The following is a 7,500-nucleotide window of genomic DNA, read 5'->3' on the forward strand; positions in this document are numbered from 1 at the left end:
ATGATCTGATAAGAAATGTCACCATATCAAAAACAATATACTTAGATCACAACATAATTGAGGTTCAGACATGTATGCGTGGAGCCCCAGACCGACAAAATGAGACTAGTCACGAGGGAGCATTCACCAAATTCAACTTCAATAACAAAAACATAAAGTGGAACCAAGTAAACCAAGTCCTAACCGATATAAGCTGGGAAGATATACTAAGCAACACAGACCCAAACTTATGCCTAGAACAGATTAACTCGGTGGCACTCGATGTATGCACAAGGCTTATTCCTCTAAGAAAAAGGAGGAGTAGATGTAAAATAGAAAGAGACAGGCGCTCCCTTTACAGGCGACGGAAAAGAATAACAGAGCGGCTAAAAGAGGTCAATATATCTGAAATGCGCAGGGAGACACTGGTCAGAGAAATAGCAAGCATCGAACTTAAGCTAAAAGAATCCTTTAGGAGTCAGGAATCGCGGGAAGAACTAAAAGCCATAAATGAAATCGAAAGAAACCCAAAGTATTTCTTCTCCTATGCCAAATCAAAATCGAGAACAACGTCCAGTATTGGGCCCCTACTTAAACAAGATGGGTCCTACACAGATGACAGCAAGGAAATGAGTGAGCTACTCAAGTCCCAATATGACTCAGTTTTTAGCAAGCCGCTAACCAGACTGAGAGTCGAAGATCAAAATGAATTTTTTATGAGAGAGCCACAAAATTTGATTAACACAAGCCTATCCGATGTTATCCTGACGCCAAATGACTTCGAACAGGCGATAAATGACATGCCCATGCACTCTGCACCAGGGCCAGACTCATGGAACTCTGTGTTCATCAAGAACTGCAAGAAGCCCCTATCACGAGCCTTTTCCATCCTATGGAGAGGGAGCATGGACACGGGGGTCGTCCCTCAGTTACTAAAAACAACAGACATAGCCCCACTCCACAAAGGGGGCAGTAAAGCAACAGCAAAGAACTACAGACCAATAGCACTAACATCCCATATCATAAAAATCTTTGAAAGGGTCCTAAGAAGCAAGATCACCACCCATCTAGAAACCAATCAGTTACACAACCCAGGGCAACATGGGTTTAGAACAGGTCGCTCCTGTCTGTCTCAACTACTGGATCACTACGACAAGGTCCTAAATGCACTAGAAGACAAAAAGAATGCAGATGTAATATATACAGACTTTGCAAAAGCCTTCGACAAGTGTGACCATGGCGTAATAGCGCACAAAATGCGTGCTAAAGGAATAACAGGAAAAGTCGGTCGATGGATCTATAATTTCCTCACTAACAGAACACAGAGAGTAGTCGTCAACAGAGTAAAGTCCGAGGCAGCTACGGTGAAAAGCTCTGTTCCACAAGGCACAGTACTAGCTCCCATCTTGTTCCTCATCCTCATATCCGACATAGACAAGGATGTCAGCCACAGCACCGTGTCTTCCTTTGCAGATGACACCCGAATCTGCATGACAGTGTCTTCCATTGCAGACACTGCAAGGCTCCAGGCGGACATCAACCAAATCTTTCACTGGGCTGCAGAAAACAATATGAAGTTCAACGATGAGAAATTTCAATTACTCAGATATGGTAAACATGAGGAAATTAAATCTTCATCAGAGTACAAAACAAATTCTGGCCACAAAATAGAGCGAAACACCAACGTCAAAGACCTGGGAGTGATTATGTCGGAGGATCTCAACTTCAAGGACCATAACATTGTATCAATCGCATCTGCTAGAAAAATGACAGGATGGATAATGAGAACCTTCAAAACTAGGGAGGCCAAGCCCATGATGACACTCTTCAGGTCACTTGTTCTATCTAGGCTGGAATATTGCTGCACTCTAACAGCACCTTTCAAGGCAGGTGAAATTGCCGACCTAGAAAATGTACAGAGAACTTTCACGGCGCGCATAACGGAGATAAAACACCTCAATTACTGGGAGCGCTTGAGGTTTCTAAACCTGTATTCCCTGGAACGCAGGAGGGAAAGATACATGATTATATACACCTGGAAAATCCTAGAGGGACTAGTACCGAACTTGCACACGAAAATCACTCACTACGAAAGCAAAAGACTTGGCAGACGATGCACCATCCCCCCAATGAAAAGCAGGGGTGTCACTAGCACGTTAAGAGACCATACAATAAGTGTCAGGGGCCCGAGACTGTTCAACTGCCTCCCAGCACACATAAGGGGGATTACCAACAGACCCCTGGCAGTCTTCAAGCTGGCACTGGACAAGCACCTAAAGTCAGTTCCTGATCAGCCGGGCTGTGGCTCGTACGTTGGTTTGCGTGCAGCCAGCAGCAACAGCCTGGTTGATCAGGCGCTGATCCACCAGGAGGCCTGGTCACAGACCGGGCCGCGGGGGCGTTGACCCCCGAAACTCTCTCCAGGTAAACTCCAGGTACATGTAGTAAAATTGTGATTACAGAGTGTACCACTAGAACGCTTAGCATGGCTAGGCATTTCGGGCAGACTTAGTTTTATTCTTAATTGTAAAATATTACAAATTATCAGGTAAGTTGGTATTATGGCTAAGTGACTAAATACTAGTTTGTGAGTTTAGCAATGTGAATGCTTTTGTTTTGGCACAGTATATAGTTTCAGTATTGGATTATTATTATTATAATCAAGGGGAAGCGCTAAACCCGGAGGATTATACAGCGCCTGGGGGGGGTGATGTGGAAGGCATTCAGGCTTAATTCGGGGAACTGGAGCACAGATCCAATTTCCTAAATCAAGAGCCCCTCACCAACATCAAGGAACCTTCCTTGAGGGGTTCAGTATTGGAGTATCACAGGATTCATTATTTTAAGACTGAGATTAATATTTCTGTTTATGGTCAAATGAGTGAGCGAGTGTAAGTGTGAACCACCAGGTGGTATTCGTGTAGTTAGTTGACGGGGTGTATCAGGGAGATAAGATGTTTTCTAATGGTAGTTTTGAAGGTGATGAATGTGTCTGCAGTTCTAGAGTTCTCAGGTAGGGTATTCCAGATTTTAGGGCCTTTGACATACATTGAATTTTTGTAAAGGTTTAGTCGGACACGGGGAATGTCGTAGAGATGTTTGTTTCTGGTGTTATGCCTGTGGGTTCTGTCACAACTATCAAGAAAGCGTTTTAGGTCAAGGTTGATATTAGAGTTTAAGGCCCTGTAGATGTAGATTGCACAGTAGTAAGTGTGGATGTACTGAACTGGGAGTAAGTTTAGATCTTTGAAGAGTGGGGGGGGTGTGCTGCCAGGGATGGGATTTAGTGATTATTCTTACTGCAGCTTTTTGTTGGGTTATTATTGGCTTTAGGTGTGTTGCTGCAGTTGATCCCCAAGTACAAATAGCATAGTTGAGGTATGGATAAATAAGTGAGTGGTATAGTGTGTGAAGGGCATTTTGCGGCACGTAGTATCGTATCTTGGAGAGGATCCCAACCGTTTTGGATACTTTTTTGGCTATATGCTGGATATGGGTGCTGAAATTCAGGTTGTTGTCAAGGTATAAGCCTAGGAATTTTCCCCCATTATTTCTGGTAATTAGAGTGTTGTCAATCTTAATGTTAATTTGTGCATCTCCTGCTCTGCTACCAAACATAATATACTAAGTTTTGTCAGTGTTAAGCGTAAGTTTATTGGCTGTCATCCAAGTCGATATTTTAATCAGCTCCTCATTCACAATGGTGTTGAGGGTGGCAAGATTAGGGTGAGAGATGACATAAGTCGTGTCATCAGCAAAGAGAATGGGTTTCAGGTGTTGGGATACTTTTGGAAGGTCATTGATGTATATGAGGAAGAGCAGGGGACCAAGGACACTTCCCTGCGGAACTCCAGTATCAAGTGGCCGTGTTGCTGATGCTGTGTCTTTAATGGTGACGTACTGATACCTATTAGTAATGTAAGTAAATAACAAAAAGGCACAATACCGTGACTGGAACGATACACAAATAACCCGCACATAAAAGACAGAAGCTTACGACGACGTTTCGGTCCGACTTGGACCATTGACAAAGTCACACTAACAGAGGAGCAGGACGGCTATATATAGGCAGGAAGAGGTGGAGGTAGTAGTAGTGGTAGTAGTACAAGAATTGTATATAATACCGACAGGATGAAATGACACATGCACAACACCCGGGCATCCCCACCGTAGACGTTTCGCCATCCAGCCAGCCACTGGATGGCGAAACGTCCACAACAAAGACAACCAGACGCCGCACATGTGTCTAATTTCATCAGTAGATGTAGTAGAAGAAGAAGAGGTAGTAGTAGTGGTAGTGGTAGAAGTGGGAAATAAGGAAGAACCAGTCAAATACAAAGGAAGGGGAGCACTGCAAGAGAGCTAGAAACCCACAGAGGGAGAGCAAGCGCACAGAGGTGCGTGAAAGGGGAAGTGGTGAAATAAAATAAAGAAGGAACAGAAACACGAGACAGGAGAGAGAAAGACAACCCAGAGGAGAAAAGGAGAGAGGAAAGGGGAAGAGGAAGAAGAAAAAGAAGAAGAAGAAGAAATGAGGATTCAGGTTAAGTCACGGGTGTTCTGAAGTTTGGAGCATTTTACAATGTAGTGGGAGAGGAAGGCATCTACAGAGATGAAGCCAGGGCTAAGGTTCATACAAGGAAAGTTGTGTATAAGAGAGGATTCAACTAAACGGCGACTGTTCGAGTTGGAAGTAGGGAAGACAGTTTTAGCAGAAGACCAGTCAATAGGATGGCTATGATCTCTGACGTGACAGAAAAGAGCATTGTTAGTGTCGGCAAGCCTAACACTATTTTTGTGCTCCCTAAGTCTGTCAGAAAGAGATCGACCAGTTTCTCCAAAGTATTGAAGAGGACAGGAGGAGCAAGAAATAGAGTAGACACCAGGAACATCTGTAGAGGGAGGAGAGGTATGAACGAGATTAGTGCGAAGAGTGTTAGTCTGGCGGAAGGTAAGCTTGATGTCTAAGGGACGGAGAGAATTGTTGAGATTAGAAAGACCGGAAATGTAGGGAAGGCAGAGGATAGAAGAGTTCCCATGAGTAGAGAGTTTGGGAGAGAAGAAATTGCGTTTAGCACGTGAGAGGGCAGAGTCTATGAAATGGGAAGGGTAGCCAAGACGGGAGAACGAATTATAAAGAGTGGAAATTTCTGCTGGAAGGAACTGAGGATCACAGATGCGGAGGGCACGGAGAAAGAGGGAGATAAGAACACTTTTCTTGACAGGGGAAGCATGATAGGAAAAGTAGTGAATGTACATGCCACTGTGCATAGGTTTACGGTAAACGGAAAAGGAAAAACCTGTATCTGAGCGGTGGACATGGACATCAAGGAAAGGAAGTAAGGAATTAGATTCCCATTCAGCTTTAAACTTAATGGAAGGGGCAAGATTTGAAATAAGTAAGCGTATGGCCTCTTATACCGTAGTGGTCAAGTTTGTGGAGTAGGATTTCGTGGTTTACTGTGTCAAAAGGTTTTCTTAGGTCAATAAAAATTCCTAGTGGATATTCCTTATTTTCCAATGCTGTGTAAAGCAGATCTAGCATTTTTATGATTGCATCGTTAGTGCTTTGAATAAAACAGTAACAGGAAGTACCTGCAGCTAAATCTTAGACCGCCATATATGCAATAAACAGCCCATACTATCGGACTCTTGACCTACTTAGCGAGCATAACGTCTCCAAACACCTTTTCCAAAGTAATTAAAAAAACTACCTGTGGACATGCTTGGCAACACAATGGACCAAATTCACATAAGTATAAAACAGCACAAGGCCCATGACATTATATAAACCACCATAACAGATGCCTAAGCCACCAATCCCTGACAGTCAGTGTAATAATTATCCAATTACCAAAAAATATATATGACTTATATGTGGAACTAAACTGGAATCAGGGTGTCTCTGACCGGAATAAAAGATGAATTAACCTGCAAGGAACACAACCAGGGTCCAAACTGAAGCCCTCACATACTCCACCCACACATCACATACAACACAAACTCCACAACCTTACCATACCCACCATTCACGAAAGGAGACCAGCTCCTTGCCCGCCCCCATGAGCCCCAAGGAGTTTCGCCACAGAGATGTTACGATAACCCACCGAGAAACTGGACTCCCAGCGCCCCCCCATAGATTAATCTATTCCTACACATTGTTCTATAGAACCTAGGTGCTAACGCTTTTATCCTCAACTGACCTTTAATCTCCCTCATTCCCCAAGAAACATGCAAATAATCCGCCATAACATACATCAAAGCCCTTCCCACTTCTGGTACCCCACTGACATCCAACGACAAGGCTCTAAGGAACGACCAACTCCCCCCAACAGCCTGATAACATTCCCCATCCAGACCCTCACCCCCCCCCCAAGATGAGCAAAAATATACCACGTGAAAGGCAGTTTCCTCCTCCCCACAGAACAAGCATGTGGCCTCCCTCACCAACCCCATTTTATGCAACACATGCTTGGATGCTACTACTCCCATGAGTTTAGTTAGTTTAATATGTTTATTATGCACCCCATACCCATCCTGTGGGCGGTAGTCAAAAGATTACAGAGGTACATAATTGGTCCAGGGACTGGACTCCAAAGTTTTGATAGCTGAGCAAGTTACAGAGGTAATGAATTCACAATTTACAAAGGTAATGAACTCCAGGTAGGTCTAGTCACAATCATGACAAGTTACAAAGGTATTTACAGATTGCAGAGGTACGTAATGGGTCCAGGGACTGGGCCCCAAAGTTTTGATAGCTGAACTAGGTACAAGGTAATGAACTCAAAAGTTACAAAGGTAATGAATACTGTAAGAATGGTTACTTACGTTTATACATGGCTATAATCATGAACAAATTATAGAGTAATGAGCAATTCACACTTCCACACCCGGTCACAACTGTAATGAGTTATTGGTGCAAATATTGATTGTTGAGACACACACACACACATACAAATTCACACACACACACACACACACACACACACACACACACACACACACACACACACACACACACACACACACATACACAAACTCATACACACACACACGCACACACACTCATACACACACACACACACACACACACTCATACACACACACACACACACACACACACTAAAGGTTTGGTACACAAACGCGGATGGAATAACGAATAAACATGAGGAGTGGAATGAAAGAATCAGTGAAAAATCCCCAGACATCATAGCAGTCACAGAAACAAAACTCGCTGAGACAATAACAGACACAATCTTCCCAACAGGATATCAGATCCTGAGGAAAGATAGAAGGAGTAGAGGGGGAGGAGGGGTTGCACTGCTCATAAAACACCAATGGGGATTTGAGGAAATGGAAGGCATGGACATGATTGGAGAAAGAGACTACATTGTAGGTACAATTCAGTCCGGAGAACATAAAGTAGTCATTGGAGTGATGTATAACCCACCACAGAACTGCAGGAGGCCAAGAGAGGAGTACGAAGAAAACAACAGGGTGATGGTGGACACACTGGCTGAG

Source organism: Cherax quadricarinatus, chromosome 17 (genome assembly GCF_038502225.1).
Source record: "Cherax quadricarinatus isolate ZL_2023a chromosome 17, ASM3850222v1, whole genome shotgun sequence".
Lineage (NCBI taxonomy): Eukaryota > Metazoa > Arthropoda > Malacostraca > Decapoda > Parastacidae > Cherax > Cherax quadricarinatus.